We start from the raw sequence: 21,075 nt of genomic DNA on the forward strand, positions 1-21,075 counted from the left end.
AGAAATATAATGAAAACCACATGAGTGTTTAATGTGAGCGTAGTTTCATTATCAAAACTAAAAGAAGAAAAAATACACGTGAATTAATTTTAATAATATATTTTATTTAAACCAATAAATACAAAATGTTGACATTTCAACTTATAATAAATATTAAAAACATCAATGAGATATTTTGCAGTTCTTTTTATACTTAGGAATTGAAGATGTATTTGAAACAACACCTATCAGTTCAGAAGGTATATTTAAATGAGAAAAATTGCTCTGTATTTAGCGTTAATATAAGTTATGGTTGAAAAAGTAGTTTTACATACTCCGATATTTCAAAACATGCCTAAAAGTTGGCCAAAACTTGGATAGAGCATAAAAATAATTTTTCTTTAAAACTCATTTTTATAAAACCTAGTTAATTTTTAGAGTAATTGATTTGACTTTAAAGCAAACTGTATTGGTTTCAAAACTATGTCCATGTTAAGTAAATACACCAACTCATGTCAACTCACAATTACTGAATTTGAATTCTAATGGGTACTATATAAACTTGAAAGCATTGCTAAATTTATCAATATCAAGAACATGTTCTTTGAAAAATGTTATATTTTTTGTAGCTTTCCATCATGAAATGCTATCAGTTATAATTACAACCTTTTCTATGTTGAGTCATTTTAGAAAAAAAATGTGTAAAATTATTAGTGATCTATATTATGAAAAGTTTGAATTTTATTTTTATTTTTTTTTTAAATTTTTTTTTACATTTATTTATTTTTGAGAGACAGAGCACAAGTCAGTGAGGGGCAGAGAGAGAAGGAGACACAGAATCCGAAGCAGGCTCCAGGCTCCAAGCCATCAGCAAAGAGCCCGACACGGGGCTCGAACTCACGAACCGCGAGATCATGACCTGAGCCGAAGTCGGACACTTAACCGACTGAGCCACCCAGGCGCCCCGAAAAGTTTGAATTTTAATATAAACTCTTGCATTGTTTAGCTAAATAACAAACTTTTTACCCTTATATCTTCAAATTCAATCTTTTATGTGCAGCGGAAGATTGAAGAGAAAAAGTAAATGACATGACAGTATATTTTGACAATATATTTGTTTTTGATTATTGAATATTTGGCAACCATTCCTTTTAAGAAAATCTTGAGTAAGAATTGATGGTAGTAGGAGTGTTGTCACCAAGATGGCAGAGTAGGAGACCCCAGCCTTCTTCCCCCCGCAAAAGATCAACAACTAGACAGCTGTGTGTGAACAAAACAGCTCTCTGGGAGAGGTCTGGAGTCTACTTAAGGAACCTCAGTAACATAGTGGGACACAAACCTGAAAATCATTATGCACAAAAGGAAGGAAGAACAGCTTCATTTTGTCTGTATCATCTAACCCCCGAAGCCAGCATAGCTCAGCACCAACAGGAAACTCCAGCTAGAAAGAGATTTCTTCATCAGGAAAGGCAGAACAGGGTGAGTTACCAGCTTTCCTAGCCTTTGGTGGCACCACATGAAGAACAATTCAGCTTCATCTCACCCAGAGCCCAGAAAAGCTGAGATGTATAGAAATGGCTGAGAATAAGGAAGAAAAACAGGAATTATCAGTATCAGCCACATAGTAAGGCTGACAGTGGTTGCTAGTGGCCTGCTTTGCAGGTGACCTCACCAGCTTTTGCCACTGAAGAAACCAAGGGCTGGCACAGCTGCTGTGGATCCCTTGCAAATTTCATGGTTTTTGCAGGTATCTGTTAGCAGAGGCTAGCTACTTGAGACCCTCCCTGTTTACTCCTGTACATATTCCCCACTGTGGAGCCTCGGACCCATACTGGGAGCCAGCAGAGGCCTCTGTGGCTGTGCAAGTACAAAATGCCAGCCAAGATCCCCTGCAGCAGATCCCCACCACCAAATGGACTCTTGGGGCTAGCCACCACCCCTCTTTTGGCTGTCTGCATGCCCATGCCCAGTGGCTCAGCATTAGCTACCACCACCATGTACATGCCAGTAGGAGGACCATGCCACAGCCATAGAAGTGGCATAGAAGATCATGTCAACAGCCGGGACCCTGAAGCCACTTATGGGCCCAGAATTGGTCCTTTATCCTGTCACTTGCCTGCACTCCTGGACTTGAACTTAACTATAACTGGCCCCTCCAGCCTTGAACCTGTACATGTCCAGCCCAATGCCCCAACATTGACCTTTCTTGCTATATACCCATGGTGAGAATCAACAGTCCCAACACTGGATTAACTCTGGGAGATATACCAAGAGAATTTATGATCCTTTCCTGTTGGAATAACCTTTTTACTATTATGAAGTGTTCCTCTTTATTTGTGCTAAAGATCCCTTACCTAAAATTGACCTGGTATAATATAAATACACCAGTTCCTTTTTATTAACATTTGCACATGTTTCTTTAAGTCATTCTGAGTACCCTTATAGAAGTGTCTAAGCTATTGAAATTGAAATAACTTTTTATCTGATTTTGGCAATCTTAAACTTTTACTTGGTGCATGTTTCTTTTTGATTTGAATAATACGGGTTTTTTTTTTTAAGATCTACCATCATACTATTCATTTTCTATTTGTCTCAAGTTTTTTAAGCTATATTATCTGTTTGTCTTGTCCTAATGACTTTTAGATCATACAAATATTATCATTTCCTTTTTTTCTACCTCCAACTTGTAGGTGACACATATTTAACCATATTTTAGTGATTATACTAGAGATTTACAATATGCATCATTGTCATCAATGTTAAAGAGTCCTAATAACCAATTAGTGAAGTGAACCTTCTTAAGAAGTCATACTTTAAACCATTAATTGAATTTACTATTTTTAAGGGCACTTCTATCAAGAAAATAATGGAAAATTATCATCTTGATTTTATCTTAGTAAACATTTTGCTTTTTAAAATCTACAACTAGAGGAAAATTGATTCAAAATAGCAAAGCCCTCTTTTCCAGTTACTAGGACTGTAATTGAGAATGGACACTAAAATTAAATAGCTGTCAGAGTTTGCTTGGCTACTGATTTGAAAATTTCAGAGATATAGTTTATAATTTATCTGATCCCTCCTGCCATTATACTGAAAAAATGCTTGGCTTTTGTAAATGATTCAGCTTGCCAATTAATCCTACAGCTCTGTTGAGGGAACAAAGATATTAAACAAAGGGTGCTCTTTAATCTATGAGATTCCCCACAGTGAATTCATGTACTGCCAAATTTCACAGATTGACATCTTATTGTAATCCTACATAGCAAAGCAGTAATATTCACCAGAGGGAGATATTTTGACCTGGAAAAGAAATGAGAGCATAAATACAATCTGTCTACTGTAGTGAATATTGGTATTTTTTGACCTGTGGTAAAAATAAAAGGCATGGTAGATAACTATTCTACATGCAACTTTATGCCAAAATTAATGCAGAAATGGAACAAAACAAAAATCCTCCTACAATTTTGAAAGAATAAATGGAAATAGTTGTGACAGAATATCTTCTTTATTTAAAATAAGTGTACAATACTAATTTATGGGCCATTAATTAGTATATAATATTTAGAACTGGGATAGTTCTTTAATATAATCAAAAATTAATTTTACAAATGAGGAAATTGAGGCTGGGGATAAGTATTTGGAAGGTCTATCAAGCTTGAACTCAAACCCACTGCCTTGAATACATCTACAGCATAGTAATTATCATATATTAATGCAAATGGCATTTTTTTCTCTGAATGACACTTTATAATCTCAGTTCTTCAAGACTAGATATGGTTGGTTAATTTTTGAATTCTTAATACCTTTTATCATTTTTAGTACACTGTAAGTATTAAATATTACTGAGTAAAAGAGAATATTATCACAAAAGTTTCATATTTATAATTTAATTACTTAAGAAGAAACATAGTAATATTTAAAAAAATATTTAAGTGCCAGTTATTTCTATATTCTCACAAAATATAATGTAATTAAAAATTAGTAATCAATACAAATTCCAATGATAGTGTGGCCATTAACTAAACAGTCATATATCACATACTATTTGCATGATGATTTACGTGGTTTAGCTCACTGAATGTTTAGAGTTTTCATAGTAATAGGTACACAGGAGTAGTTACAATTAATTTATTCACTCATCCAACAAATACTAAGAACCTGCTGTGTGTTAGATATTGTTTTAGATGTTGGAGGATTTATCAGCTTGTAAAAAGATAGTTTCTTCCTTCACGTGTCATATGTTCTGGTGGGGCAAGATATTAACACAAATGTAAATAAAACATGAAATTAGAATTTCAGATACTGAGAAGGTCTAAAAGAAAAAAAACACAGGAGAATGCAATAGGGAGTTGTAGTAAGTAGATGAATGGAAACTAATGTATCAAAAACAGAAAGAGCTTTCTTTAATGGTTGACATCTGAGGTAGAGTGGATGATAACAGGTGAGCCATGGAAATATCAGTTACAATAAGAGAGACAGAATGGCCAGAGGTAACTTAATGTGGAGTTGATTTTAGTGGTTGAATTTAGGCACACAGTTGAGGTAATATAAAGTTATATTATCGTATTATGTGTACAAGGTACAGTAGAGTGTTTTGTAGGCCTGAATAAGGGGTTTATGCTGTGCTCCATATACTATGAAAAGTCATAGAAAGGGTTGAAGCAGGAAGAGGGCGATCTGATACATACTTCAGAAAAAGGAATGTGGTTTTTATGTGGAAAATAGATTATTGTAAGAAAAAAAGTGAAACAAAGCTAGAGAGAAGACTCTTAAAATAGCTCAGGTGAGAGAGGATGATAAGTTGGTCTAGTAATGAAACAGGAAATGGTGAGAAGTTACTAGATTATGAACTTATTTTGGAGGTAAAGCCAGCAGCAGTGGTAATGGATTGAATATTGATCTTAAGGGATCCAAACTAATTAGGAATGGCACCTGAGGGGCGCCTGGGTGGCTCAGTCAGTTGGGTGTCCGACTTCGGCTCGGGTCATGATCTCACAGTTTGTGAGTTCAAGCCCTGCGTCGGGCTCTGTGCTGACAGCTCAGAGCCTGGAGCCTGCTTCAGATTCTGTGTCTCCCTCTCTCTCTGCCCCTCCCCTACTTGTGTGCTCTCTCTCTCTCTCTCTCAAAAATAAATAAACATTAAAACGTTTTTTAAAAAAGGAATGACACCTGGAGTTTTGGTCTGAGCAGTGGGGTAGATGATGCTGTCATGTACTGAGATGTGCAAAACGAGGGAAGGAACTGGCTTGTGAAGGGGGTCCAGGAGGAGTGATGTAGCATGCTTTCCAACCCCTTTCTATTCTTTGTCACTATGGTGAGCTTGAATGAATCCATTAGAAGCCTGGAGGATCCATTTTACTTTGTATAGAATGGATTACAGAGTAGAGAGGGACGGGGAGATAAAGGAGGGATTTTAAGGATGGGAAGATTGATCATGTTTAATGACTGAAGGAAGGGAGCTAGAAGTGATACAAAGAGTGATGGAAAGGAAATGATTGATGAGCAAAATCCCAGAAAAGGCAAGAAAATACGACATTGTGTGCACATACTTAAGAACAGGTTATGTACAAAGTATTCTGTGATAAGATACTTGAAGGTGTCTAAGGATTGGTTTGGATGAAGTAACAGGAGTGGTGAAGGATAAAGGTTATCTACTGAAAATAAGAAAGGATTTGGGAGGAGATTTAAAGTCTAAAATCATTGTTAAAGGAAATGTTAATGAAAAGATAAGGAGAACTGAAGACTAAAACTAAAATGGAAGTTCCATAGTTGAAAATGATGCACATTTTTATGGAAGGTAAATCTCTATAGTTGTTTCCAGCCACCTAAATGTGTAATTGTAGATGTTATGCTATAGTAAGAACTACTGTTCTAATTGGTTTGGACTGTGCACGACTAAACCACAGAGATGCAAGGGCAAAACAATGCCTCATGGTGAGTGAGCATATGGACTTCAGAATCAAATCTGAGTTTGAATCATGGTTCTTACAGTTGCAAGTTTTGCAAGCCCAGAAATGTTACTTAAACTATAAATCCTCAGTGTTCTCATAAGTAAGATGGACTAGAAATATCCACTTCATAATATTACTTTCCTTGTTCTGATATTAGAGTAACAGCATCCAGTCTTTCATAATTTCCTGTGATGTTGGCCTGGATTTTCCACTGATACCCATAATCAAGTTAAAGAAATCTCCTTCTATGCCCAGTATGTTGAGACTTTTTATTAAAAATAGGTGTTGGATTTTTCAAACGAGGGTTTTCTTTCTTTCTTTCTTTCTTTCTTTCTTTCTTTCTTTCTTTCTTTCTTTCTTTTGCATCTATTAAAATGCTTATGTGGGTTAGGTCTTCTATTAAAATAATGTATTACATTAATTGGTTTCTGGGTGTCACACCAGCTTTGGAATAGATACCACTTGGTGATGATGTGTTATTTTTTTCTACATGACTAGATGTGGTTAGCTAATGTTTTGTTAAAGATTTGGGAGTTTATGTTCATGCGTGATATCGAAACACAGTTTTCTTTCTTTCTTGCAATGTCTTTATCTTACTTTGGTATCAGAATAATACTGGGCTCATAAAAAGAGTTGGAACAAATTACCTTCTACTCTGTTTTCTTGATGTTTCTTTAGTTTTTAAGGTTGTTACTTACCTTCTCTCCTTTTTCTCTGTGACTTTAAGAATGTGTAGTTTCTGTTAATATCTTTTTAATGTCACTGATTCTTTTCCTGCTATCCCAATCTGATACTGAGTCTAGTGAATTTTTTTCACTTTAGGTATTGTCCTTTCAACTGTAATTTTTATGTGTTTTTTAATAGTTTCCATCTATTAAGTCCCTTTTAATGTCACTGTAATTTTATTTTTCTTCAGTTATTTAAATATGGTTTAATTCCTTGAACATGTTTATAGTAGCTGCTCAGAGGTTTTTTCATGATAAATTTAACCTCTAGGCCCACTTATGATTGTTTTGATTGACTAATATATTTTTAAACTGAGTATACAGTAGACTGCTTTGTTTCTTTGCATGTCTCATAAACATTTATTGAAATCTTGACATTTTAAATAGTATGTCTCAGTGATTTTATATCACTTTTTAAAAATTTTTAACCTGTCTAGACTTAATGTAATTGACAGAGCCCTAAAATAGTTGTTTTAAGCATACTGTCCAATAAAATTCTTATTTCTTATGGAGACGTTAAGTTCATTTCTTTGCACCTTAAAAGCTAGAACTCCTGTCTAACTGTGAAATGTATTTAAAAAGACACCTTTTATGTGTTTCTCTCTTTTTTTTTTACAATAAAATGAATAAGAGCACCTTAGACTAAGAGAGGGTTAAGAAGATTAAATAAGATATTATGAAATACTTTAAAAATTGTCTGGAACACTATAGGTGTAACTTAAGTATTGGATTTTATTATCTATATTCTTTTTTGTTAAGTACCATAAAATCTATACAGAGAATTATTTATCTTTAATGTAATTGTGTCTCAATTGATAACCTTTTTTTTCCGTAAAAATGAGTCAATGATTATTTCTGCAAAACATATAATTTATTAAAGGCCTTTCTCTGTACTGGAAATATGTTCCAATGGTCAAGGAGATAAAAATCAATTTTAAAGTCTCATAAATGTCCCAGTAAAGAATAGTGCAGGTTTTGTAAAGCTGAAAATAATTAAAGGAAACACTACCAAAAAATTCACATGCTGCAATAAAATAAAATATGCCTTAAAAACTTTGCCTTGGTAAGATTAAAAAAAAAATTTAACATTTATTTATTTTTGAGAGACAGAGACAGAGCACCAGCAGGGGAGGAGCAGAGAGAGGGGAACACAATCCAAAGCAGGTTCCAGGCTTTGAACTATCAGAACAGAGCCCGACACAGGGCTCGAACCCATGAACCATGAGATCATGATCTGAGCCAAAGTCGGGCCGTCAACCAACTGAGCCACCCAGTGTCCCTTCTTGCTTTGGGAAGATTAAACTAACAGGATAGGAAAATACTTTTTATATTATCGGAATATTTAAATTCATTATAAAGTTTAGTTTCTGTTTAAAAACTAGTATGGAAAAACAAACTTTTGCTTTTTTATGCTTGTATATCTTTAAAAATAAGCCTGATATCTTTGATAATATATTTCAACTAATTGTTCATATTTTATGATTTTATGAAAGGAGAATTAGGTAGCAGCCATTGATAAAGGGCAGTTTGAGAGACATATACAGATGCTACTTGTTCCCAAAGAATTTCCTCTTTTAAACCAGGATGTTATTAGAAACTATCCCAATCAACTGGCACTTCCTGTGATTGAAGGCAATAAAATCTAGTTCAACCTTAATCAGTACATATTGTTTCAGGAGCTATACTATGCAAAATATTCTGCTGGAGCTTGACATACACAGGGTGATAAATGATGGATGGATGGACAGATGGGTGGATGGATGATATTTTAGAATTATTCCCTCTATAAAGTAAAAGGTAAATTACATTTTTTTGTTTGTTTGATAAGCCATCTCTTAGGGTTTGGATGAAATAGGACAGTTGGGTGAATAATAATATAGAATAACATGGAGGTAAAAAGAAAGTACATGATTCTGGTCTGAGTGAGATAACCAGAAGAAATTCGGTGGATTATTTTAGGTGCATGCCAGTCCCCAGTGACTATTGGTGGAAAAAACATTATGTTCGTTTCATGATCAGCATTAGAAACTATCCTGCCACATACTGATGGCTTAAGTCTGAAAAAAATCCACCAAATCCTTTGAACTTCAGTTACTCAATTTGTAAGATAAATATGACATTGTTCTTCTCACAATGCTGTGAAAATTAAATAAGATAACACATAGAAAAGGAATAAGCTCATTATTTGGTGAGTAGAAGATATTGAACATAGTAGTTGAATATGAATTTCCTTCATTATTTTGGCTAATTTCATGTTATCACCACCGCCATCATTATTATCATCATCGTCATCGTCATATAGCCCTTATCATAAGAGCTTGCACTTTATAGTAAGTTATATATACTTTTATTACTTATCTGTCCCTTTATTTATTCACTCCTTCCTTTATTCATTCTTTTGATAAATAATATCAAAGACTTGTTATGCATCAAGCATAATGATGAAAATATCATCATGATTTCTTTCTTCTGAACTTTTAAAGTATTATTTCATTTAATCTACACACAGTCCCGTGAAGTTGGGAGTCATTTTGTGTATTGGTTTTGCATATAAAAAATAGTTTGCACAAGTTAAGTAACATCCACAAGATCAGAAAGCCAGTAAAATGAAGAATTTTTATTACAATCTTGTTCCAAAATCCAGAATTCGTGCTCTGTGATACCTTCCAGTGGTTCTCAAATTGATGTGACTATGACAGCAAAGAAATGATTGTTAAAAATCCACACATCACAAATCCTCTTTCTTGAAGTTTGACTGGTATCCCAGCAGTCTGCATTTGTAAGAATTGCTCCAGGATATTCTGATCCAGATAGTCTTGGAGCCACATTTGAAGAAGCACTTGCATAGACATTTTCTTAAACCATTCTAATTACCCTCATAATGGAAGACTATGGAAACCTTTTTGAAAGGCTTACCTTAAATGATTTTAGTGCTCTAAGTGGTTTTTTTTTTTTTTTATTTTTTTTCAACGTTTTTATTTATTTTTGGGACAGAGAGAGACAGAGCATGAACGGGGGAGGGACAGAGAGAGAGGGAGACACAGAATCAGAAACAGGCTCCAGGCTCCGAGCCATCAGCCCAGAGCCTGACGTGGGGCTCGAACTCACGGACCGCGAGATCGTGACCTGGCTGAAGTCGGACGCTTAACCGACTGCACCACCCAGGCGCCCCTCTAAGTGGTTTTGTCTACTTCCCTGGGGGTCATGTAGGTATAGCTTTGTGTGTTGTTCTTCCTTCTGACATTAAAGGAGAGAACTGAACATAGATCACCTGATGATACACACATTTCCTTTGTGCAAAAACTACAATGGAGATGCGCCATTCCTTCCTGTCTGGGCTGTGGATTTACATTTCAGATTGATTTCCTTTGCCTAGACATTTAATATTTCTAAAAGTCAACTGTAAACTTACCTCAAAACAGTTTGCTTTATGTGTTTGTATTTCATTTAACAGCTTCCCCACCTACTGCATCAGTGTAAGACATTTTACACTCTTCATTTTTGCTGCCATCTACTTCCAGTTTCCATGGCCATTCGAATCTATGTCTATTGTCTCAGATATCTGTTTTTCCAGTCACACTGATGCCAACTTAATTCAGGCTCTCGTTATATTTTCCTGGATTTGGGCCATGTTTTCATATATTTCCTTCCTGCTTCCAATTTCAGCTCTTCCCTATATAACCTACATAGCTTCTGAATCTTTTTCCAAAACACATACCTTAAATATTGTCATTTCTCTCTCCACTAAGTCATCAGTGTCTCATAAAGGCTCCTGGACGCTAGTAAATTTTTTTTAACTTGTTGCTCAGTGTTTTCCTTAGTCTGACTCTGTAATTTATTTTTCTGACCTGTACTACTTACTGCTTCCTAACATAATCTCTAACGTAATTTTTATCACAGTGTTATGTTCTATTTTATATTTTAGCTACTGTATTGTAAGCTCCTTAAGGGCAAGGCACTTTTTTTTTAAACATTTTTTATGATCCATTGAACACTGGTTTATTTATAGGATACAGTCAGTAAGTACTATTTGATTGAATGGTATTGTCATTCATTTGTGTAAAACTTAATTTTTAAGGTAAATGAGAATTTGTTTTAAATTTAGACTTATTGAAGCCTTTAAGCAAAATGTAATATAGTTGACCTTCATCTCAAAAATGTTGGCAAAATATCTCCCTCTAGGTATACTTTCTCTGCAGGTTCTTGTTCAGTGCTTTTAACCTTTTGTACAAAATGCATGTATTTAATGTCTTGTTTCATTGCATGTTTTCCTGGATTTTTTAAAATTAGAATATATCCTTGAAATAGAATGCCTTAAAATAAATGTGCTTTGTTCAGCTATGGCCTCCTTAGTATAGTATTGAAGCAAATACATTTCAAGCTAGTTCCGAACAAGCAGCAATTTTAAACCTTTTATGCCTATGCTGGTCAACTCTATGTGAAACATTGAAATGTTTAAGAAAGAAAATCATAGGTTTAAAAAAAAAAAGATGTTTGAGTTTCAAGTTGTATATTCAAATGACTAAACTCCTGTGGTTCAATTGCTATCAAGTAAGACCTTTTTAATATTTTACTTTAAATTTTCTGTCGTAGGCCTGGAGAATTTTAAATAGTCATTAACCTCAAAGTTTGCATTCAAGTTCAAAAAGGACTTAAGTACTTATTATTAACATTTTTATTTTTACGCAAACATTTATTTTACAAGTTTATCAAAGATTGTAATCTCTGCTTTTAATTTAAATTTCTCTGAAGTAAGTTCTTTGTCTACAGTCAGAGGAGTGATGATGTGCAGCTTAGATAGCTGGTAAAATTAATCTCTCTTCCTTTCAGTTAGCCAATATGTGGAACAAAATGTACAAACTGCAGTAGTTTCTAGGAAAAGAGAAACAGTTTAGTGACTCTGATCTTTGATCTTGATGAAGGGACTGTCACTCTTAATTTTTATGAGAAGGCTTTGCTTGATTTAGCCCTAGGAAACAACTACACAAAGCATTAAAAAAATAAAAAAAACACTGTTGAAAGAAGGAATGAGAGAAGGAAGGAAGGAAGGACAGGAGGGAGGGAGGGAGAGAGGAAGGAAGGAAGTGAATGGAAGAAAGGAAAAAAGAAAGAAAAGAAAGAAAGGTGGAAGACAGGTGTTTGAAGAAAAAACTCAGGAGGCAAACAAGAGCCAGTACTCAGTATGGGGAGGCTGTCATAGTCCTGAAGAATGCAGGTTGAGTATAGACAGACTAAATCAAATTCATATAAGTTAAGGCTCTTGGTTTCCAAACACAAATAATGGCTCTGCTTTCCTTATATCATAAAATCAAAGGACATTCTTAAGAATCGGTCTCAGAAAATATAGAGATCATAGAAATTTAGAGAATCTAGGTGCTAGACCTAATTGGGCAAGGAATTATTTTAATAATTTTTATCTGTTCTTTGGTCAGATTTCAAAATTTCAAAAGCATTCAAATTTCGAAAGCATAATTATATAAACAATGTCTCTGAAACATTTGGAATAAAATCATTTAAAAGGTCTTTATGTGTTTAAGGAAATAAGTTTATTAGCTTAAGGGAAATTCTTTTATTTTTTATTTTTTATGTCAGAAGCCTGAGAACAAAAGACTCATTAAAAGCAAATTATATTTACTTCCTGTTTGTGTCTCCTCCCTTCTGACGGATCTGTGCTTGACCTAAAAGCTTACCAACCAACTTACATTTCTAAGAATGCTAACACAGGGAATACCATCCACAGAAAGCACAGTCTTTACTTCAGATTGTGATCTCTATCTTGATGCTAAGTTGCTTGTTTTGTTTTGTTGTTATGTTGTGTTATACTGTGGATTTTTTCCCCCTTCTGAATAAACTGAGGTAGCGAATATAAATGGAACTTCAGGTCTCCATTAGCCATTATTGCTTAAAGCCTAGAGCTAAAGGCTGTCCTGATCTGCTGGTGTCTTTTCTCCTTTCACCTGGACACCAGCCTCTCCAGGCTAGGTCCTGCTGAGTGTGTGATACCTCCAAATCCAGCCTGACTTGGGAACATTGGGTCAGCCTGAACAAAATGCCGCCTCCGGGAATATGAAGCACCCCATCTCGTACAACAGGCCCCTGCCTCTGACAGTGATGAAACAACATAGAAGGGAGAAATAGTCATTTTAGGGTGAGAAGACAGATTCTCACATGTACACCAATGAATTTCATCATGAGCTTTTGAACTATATGTATGTAAAATTCCTGTAAATACATGACCTGATTAAGGTTGGAAATAAGCTCATATTTAAAAACCAGCCCAATAGGAAAAATAAAACAGGCCCATATATCATTGGCATAAAAAAGACAATGTATCACCGGGAGGTGTTTTGCAACAACATGTATGTCCCAGGTGTATGTAATGTGAGGACAGTTTAGTGGAGAAAGACTGATGAAAAGGAAGATTGTGTTTTTCTCTCTTGGAGTGTACAGGATGATGCTGCATGTGGAGGTAAATGTGGATATGGAGAGCCACTATTGGCTGAGAAAATTCTCCAAATATCTGAACTACAGACGCTTAGTATGCACATGTGTATGTAGGTGGTTAAGTAGATCAATACTTTGTTAAATATAGTATCAGTTCATTTATTTTTTGTAAAATACTATCCAACCTAAAGCAGTTCAGAGTTTTCTTACTTTGCAAATGAGCTGAGTAAAAGGTGTGGGTGAAGATTTACCTGGGACATTTATCAGGATACCTGTAATTCGTCAAATTTGCAACAATCCACAACGTATCACATTTCGGGATACCTTCACTTAGGTAAGTCATATTCAGACCAGAATTTTTAGAATAAGGCAATCTTCAAAAAATACATTTGGCTGAAACAATAACGTGAACACAATTCGTATAGGATAGTAGTCACAATGAATTTTCCATATGCTCAGTCTACAGAAGGGCAAATCTTGTTTCAGCTACTTAATGACATATGCACTACAATATGCGATTTATTAATAAGGTCAGTACTATGACTGCCATATTTACCTAGAAGATTCCTGAGGTCAACATGTGCCTAAAAAAGAGAAATTACCCAACCTGCTGAAATATGTGCAGAAGGAAACTATTCTCCCTGCATTCATTTATCATCTGTCTGAGTACATTTTCTAAGCCACTTCAAGTCTGGCACTTTTAGTGACTTCAAAGACAGTTTGGCACCACACTGGTTTTGTGGGAGCATGCATCCAGGCTAAGACATGGTACCTGTTGGTATTAAAAGAGTCTATGATCCGTATTTTAAAATAACAGACCAGGGGTGCCTGGGTAACATAGTTTGTTGAGCCCATAACTCGTGGTTTCAGCTCAGGTCACGATGTCAAGGTTTCATGGGTTTGAACCCCATGTCGGGCTCTGTACTGGCAGTGCAGAGCCTGCTTGGAATTCTCTCTCTGTCCCTCTCTATCTGCCTCTCCCCTGCTCATGCTGCCTGTGTCTCTCTCAAGATAAATAAATAAACCTTAAAAATACATACATACATACATACATACGTACATAAATACATAAAGACGACTGCCCATAAAGATATAGCCATTTGTAGAAAGGAGCAAGGCCCTGAACAAGGAAAGTATGTTAGATAGCTGATGAGTTATAGAAGATAAGCATTGCACATAATGAGAAACAAAAAAAGGAACTATACCATTTAATTCGAAACAGAAAAAGGAACTATACCATTTAATTTGTAATAGTAGCTCCATGAGAGTTTCAGCATAACTGCATTCCTTATGAGGTATATGACATAACTATGAATATGAGATAATTTGTTCTCATAATGTCATTGGCTTTTATTGTGTGTCTATGACCATCTCTATATAGGCACTTTCCCCTCCAGAGTAGTATAGTGATAGTGTTGCTTTCTGGGTAAAGTGTATGTGCTGGAAGTTTCAGTGTTTACATAGAAGAAAGGTGAAGGATAGACATAATGGTTAGGTAAAGGAACTCTGCACTATGTTATGATATGCTTTGGAGGGGGAAAGAAAAAAGATTTCTTTGACCAAAATAATGTTGTCAAAACCTTATTCCCTTGGTGGTAATGCTTTCATTCTCCTATCAAAACCACGGTGAAGACAGTCTGTTATCCTGGAGATCCGTCTATGAAAATTTAAAAGTGCAGAACAGGTAAGAACCTTCCTTTTTTAATTTTTTTTTCATTTTGAGACAAGAGAGAGAAAACACATTCATGAGCAGGAAAGGGGCAGAGAGACAGAATCCTGAGCAGGACCTGTGCTGTCAGTGCCGAGCCTGACACTTGGGGCTCGATTTCACTAACCGTGAGATCATGACCTGAGCCGAAGTCAAGTGTCAGCCACTTAACCTACTGAACCAGCCAGCTGAGAACCTTCTTATTGATTAAGAAATTAGTAAAACAAAAGAATGGATACAGAGATAGCAATGAACCAAAATATCATTGAGTGAAGACAGCTAACCCTTACCTCGCTGTTCAACAGCAATGAGGCCACTGCTCCTGGAGACCACTACTCGTATCTGAGGGACTCCCTTGACATTCCTCATTGTTGGTACTGTAAAAAATATTTAAAATAACCTCAAATCAGGCAGGAAACCTAAAATCTGGGATCTTTGTTGAAATTAATTTCTTTATTGTTGATTTCTATGTTCTCCGTTACGGAAGGCACAATAAGAATAATTACCTTAGAGCTTTTCTGAACAAAAAGGCAGCCCTCAGCAGCAGTTGTTCAGGCAGTTACTTTCCTGAGTAATTATAATCATCTTTGTCAGAAGTGAAATTCAAGAAGGTTGAATCCTATTACAGTCTCCACCCTAGGTTTTAACTAATAAGAGGAATTATAGCTTTATATAACATAACCGTTGCTTGAAAACATGACTAGGAATCAGTTTTGAGTAACTGAGTTATATGTTAAAATACAGAAGTCGCTTCTAATAAAGTGCCAGAAAATGCAAATTTCAGACATTTATTCTTATTTAGTTACTTACATAAGTCATATATGTTTTCCTAGGAGTAAATTAATTAAATGAGAACAGCTGTATCTTACTGCAATTACAGAGAAATGAAATATACAGACAAAAATATTAAGAGAAACCAATGAAATTTCTTGTTCTCTCAAGTAAAATTAGAAGTGTTTTAATTAAAATGAGATGTTATAAATCCACATTTTAAAAGTTCTTGATAGATATTTAATATTTAGTCAATATATTTTAAATGCTTTATTACAGACACAGGTCCATTTAAAAAGTAAATCCAGCAACTATCTAATAAGATGTATTTCCCTGTCAGCATATTTAAAAAGCAATCAATATTTCACTTGACACTGCTCATTTTGTCTCAATTAAAATGAAATATAAATCCACAAAAGCAATTTCAGAAATTGCTTGAGCAAAATAAATTCAGACAAACCAAAATGATCACTGGTATTTGTCTTAAATCTTGCTGCTCTGCAAACCTTTCTGCTGTAGAAAAGAATAAAAGTATGTATAGCACTCCTTATAGAAGAAAAAGCTCTTCCAAAATTAACTCTAAAGCAGTTTTATTAAAAATTCCACTAAATGTTTTTTTTTTCTAGTAGTGATTTTAACTCAGGAAACTGACATTAAAAGCAGGGAAATAAGGAAAAAGATACCAGTAATCATGTTTCACAAAATAGGATATTCTTTTATATTCTTAAATAAGTTCATAGATTTTTTTTGTTGCTTAATTCATGTGTCCAAAAATATGTTTTATAAAGTTCTTGCTCTGTAACTCCAAAATTTACTTGGTAGTGGGAAATGGGTCATTACCACAGTTTCTTTGTGATTCAACAAAGTAAAATGAAAATGAAAAAGTGTTCATTTTGAATGGAAATATATGTATGTGGTTTATTGTTATATTTAACTGGAAATAACAGAGATTAGATTTTGTATATTTTATGGTTTTGGGATACTGACAAACATCTCTAATCATCTATATGCTTGTTGTTTTTTTTTTTATCACATCCTAGTTTTAGACATATATCAAGTAACTTGAAATTTTATTAATTGAAGTACTGGCCATAAACCTTTTTAAAAAAATTTTTTTAATGGTTATTTATTTTTGACAGAGAGAGAGAAAGAGCATGAGTGGGGGAGGGGCAGAGAGAGTGGGAGACACAGAATCCAAAGCAGGCTCCAGGCTCTGAGCTGTCAGCACAGAGCCCGACATGGGGCTCAAACTCACAGACCGCGAGATCATGACCTGAGCCGAAGTCTGATGCTCAGTCGACTGAGCCACCCAGGCACCCCTTTAAGCCTTTTTTAAAAGAGGGTATTAGAAAGGGCAGACACAACAGGAGAGAGAGGATGAAGTGCTGAGGAGGCATCATTTGCTGAGCCCATATTATCTATATGGTTCATTAACATATGCTAATTTATAAGACTACAAAATAGTCCTATAACAAATCCTATTACTACACAATATTTCATAAAGTTAAGTAATTGCTGCATGTGGTAAATAATGAGCAGTCTCTAGAGTGGCTCAAATATAGACTAAATTCTAAATTGTCCTACTATTGATTTTATTGTTTTGACAAACCATTCAGTTTCTCTTAAGTTTTATCCTCATTAGATATACACTCAGAAAAATAATATTTGCTTTACAAATGTATGTTCAAGATGAAATATAGTATATATAATGTTTAACACAATACCTACCACATAGTAAATGTTCAATACATAAATTCACCTCCTTTTCCAATGCCACAGAGCTAACCTATGGAATATAAAATAAATTTGAATTCAGAACTGTTCCACTCCCTTACCTGTGCTTACGCTGTCTATAAATATGGAACATTTCAGGGAGAAACTACAAATATTTGATGAAAAACACTTATAATTGCCTTGGGTTTCAGAATTAAAACTGTGGTAATTTTAAGAAAACAAAAGTAGTAATATGAATATGTGGATATTGATGAAGGCTTGTAAATGGGCAAGTTTATTATCAGTCTTCTATAAATTAGAAATTAGTTATGATTTTAATGAGAAAATGACAATCAGTGAATCTGTTATTCATCTTGGAATTGTAATGTGTGTTTGAATATAAAATATTTGAAAGTATAAGAAATAGCACCTCTCTAGGGGTGCCTGGGTCACTCTCAGTTGGCTAAGCATTCTACTGATTTTGGCTCTTGTCATGAGGTCAGGCCATACATCTGGCTCTGTGCTGAGGTACAGAGCTTGCATAGGATTCCCGCTCTCTTGCTGCCCTCCCCATTTCTCTCTCTCTCTCTCTCTCTCTCTCTCTCTCTCTCATAAATAAATAGATAGATAGATAGATAGATAGATAGATACCATCTCTCTAAGCCTCCTAACCAAAGCAACTCTCTTCTCATCTGTTTCACAAATTGGTAAATGTCCTCTTGAAACTCATTTTGGACAAAGAGTTCTACAGGTAGAATGAGAAATCCTAGCAAAATTGCAGGTTACAAGGTTAATATGTAAAAGTCAGTTGCTTTCCTATATACCAATAATAAACAAGTGGAATTTGAAATTAAAAACACTGTTTATATTAGCACCTCCCAAAATGAAATACTTAGGTATGAATCTAACAAAATATGTATAAAATCTATATGGGGAAAAACAACAAGACTTTGATGAAAGAAATAGAAGAACTGGATAAACAGATATTCCACGTTCACAGATAGGAAGATTCAATATTGTCAAGATGTCAGTTTTTTCCAACTTGATCCATAGATTCAGTCAATCAAAATCAAATAGTCAATCAAAATCCCAGAAAGTAGATAGACTGACACTATCCTACTTTAAGACTTACTATAAAGCTACAGGAATGAAGACAATATGGTATTAGCAAAGAACAGACAAATAGATTAATGGAAGAGAATAGAAAGCCCAGAAATGGACCCCCGAAAATGTAATCAACGATCTTTGCCAAAGGAGCAAAGGCAATACAATGGAGTGGCTCAGTCGGTTAAGCATCTGTCTTTGGCTCAGGTAATGATCTCGCAATTTGTGGGTTCAAGCCCCGTGTTGGTTCTGTACTGACAGCTCAGAGCCTGGAGCCTGCTTCAGATTCTGTTTCTCCCTCTCTCTCTCTGCCCTTCCCCCACTTGTGCTCTGTCTCTCTCTGTCTCTCAAGAATAAATAAACATTAAAAAAGATTTTTAAAAAGTACTCTCTTTAGTAAATGGTGACAAAACAACTTGATATTTTCATGCAAGAATGAACTTGAAGACCCTACAACTTTCACAAAAATTAACTCAACACAGATCATAGACCTAAATTTAAATATAAAACTCCTAGAAGATAAATTGGAGAAAACCTGCATCAGCTTAGGTATGGTGATGTCTTTTAAATATAACACAGAAGACACAATCCATGAAAGAAGTAATTGATAAAATGGATGTTATCAAAATTTAAAACTCTGCTTTACAAAAGTCCGTATAAAGACATTTAGCATACAACCCACAGACTGGGAGAAAATATTTGCAAAATACATACCTGATATAAGGCTATTATTTGAACTCTACAAGTATCTTGTAAAACTCAACAATTAGAAAACAAACAACCTGAGGGTCACCTGGGTGGCTCAGTTGGTTGAACATCCGACTCCAGTTCAGATCATGATCTTGATGGCCTCACTATTGTCAGCACAGAGCCCACTGAGGATCCTCTGTGCCCCCCTGCTGTTCCCCTGCTCATGCTGTCTCTCAAAAATAAGAAACATGTAAAAAAAAGAAAACCTGAATTTAAAAAAATAGGCCATAATACCATAGTACCAATATTGAACCAAATTAAACTATGGACTTTGGGCGATTATGATGTGTCTGTATAGGTTCATCCTTGGTAAAAAGTACTATTCTGGTTGTTGATGTTTATAAGGAGAGGATATGCATGTGTGAGAAATCTCTTTCTCCTAACTTTGTTGTAAACCTAAAGCTGCTCTTAAAAAGTAGTCTTTTTAGAAAAAAAAATATACTGATTAATGCAGGCAAAGAGTGTGGCATATCATAAATGCTCAGTTCATATTAATCAATGGTATGTTAGTTTTCAGGTAACATACTCTTTTTTTTTTCTATTTGAGACAGAGAGTTCCTGTGAGGGTTGGGGAGAGGTACTGAGTGGGAGAGAGGGAGAGGGAAGGAGGGGGAAAGAAAGAAGGAAAGAAAAGAAGGAAAGAAAGAAAGGAAAGAAAGAGAGAAAGAGAGAAAGAGAAAGAGAGAAAGAGAAAGAGAATCTTAAGCAGGCTCCACGTGCAACACAGAAACCAACATGGGTTTGATCCCACAAGCCTGGGATCATGACCTGAGCTGAAATCAAGGGTTAGACACTCAACCAACTGAACCACCCAGGTGCCCTTCAGATAACATATTCTTATTTACTGTTCACTCATTCTCAAAAATGAACCTCAATAAATTATTGTTAGACATTTCTTATACATCATTTTTGAAAATATGTAGTTATTTTCATAAAAGCAGTGATCTTTTATAATTCATGTTTGTGTACTGTTAGGTTATTGAGTATTATATATTGTACATGTTCAATAGATGTTGAAAGGATGAATTAATATGCTCCATTGGCCTCAGTGACAATAATAGAGTAAACACAACATGAGATTTAAGCCTTCTTCATGTTCTTCCCATTGTTTAACTTTTACGTAAATATTTTATATCACAAGTATAAAACTAAATCCTCTATCTAGTTAACTCATAATTTCTCTGTACCTATCTCAGGTCTAAAGAAATGGGATTTGCAAAAAGATAGGTTTTAATATGGGGTGGGCATATGGAAAAGGAAGTAAAAAATCATCAGTTTACCTTTTTAAGCAATGATGTCAATCTCCAAAAAATGAAATGAAAAGTGGTACTGTGTAGGTTGGCCACCAATAGAATTTTTTAAGTGATGTTCCCAATTTATGTATACCAGTTTTTAAGTTGAACATAGATATTACCTTATATTATAACCCATTGGAATATCAAAGCAGAATATGATCTAAATCGTTCTTTCAGTTCTACAGTACCAGCTGTGGAAATTACATTTGAAATCCTACATAGAAGCAAAGATCCTAGGATGGCAATGACAAAGTAATCTGAGAAGAGCAAATAGCAACATGTTGTAATATTTTCATTTGTCTAAATAAAATGAGAATGTGTTAAAAATCCTATCTAGACAAAGAAAGGAAGCAGAGAGTTTTAAGATTATTCACTGAGTTCATGTTCTCTTAATAGACAATTCAGATTGTCCAGGAAAAGCAAATGCCAATATATGGTGTGGAGATAGCACGGTGCAGGTAAGCAATAGCTGTAGGCTTGCAGGTACAGATGAGTTTTACATTAATACGAATGTGAGGTGGCTGCTCATAATGTTGCAAAATGTAGGCTGTTAAGGATTCTGAAACGTTGAATTAGGCAAGAAATATTTAGAAAAGTACGTCTACCTATATTTTTTAATTGCACTTGGGAAAGTT

At 34.8% G+C, this 21,075-nt stretch overlaps 1 pseudogene; it reads left to right on the forward strand.

Annotated features, from left to right (window-relative positions):
* Positions 1-1,851: 1,851 nt before the first annotated feature.
* The window catches only part of LOC125170642 (bcl-2-associated transcription factor 1-like), a 122,655-nt pseudogene continuing 103,431 nt past the window's right edge, over positions 1,852-21,075 (forward strand).

The sequence above is a fragment of the Prionailurus viverrinus genome, chromosome B4, assembly GCF_022837055.1.
Source record: "Prionailurus viverrinus isolate Anna chromosome B4, UM_Priviv_1.0, whole genome shotgun sequence".
Lineage (NCBI taxonomy): Eukaryota > Metazoa > Chordata > Mammalia > Carnivora > Felidae > Prionailurus > Prionailurus viverrinus.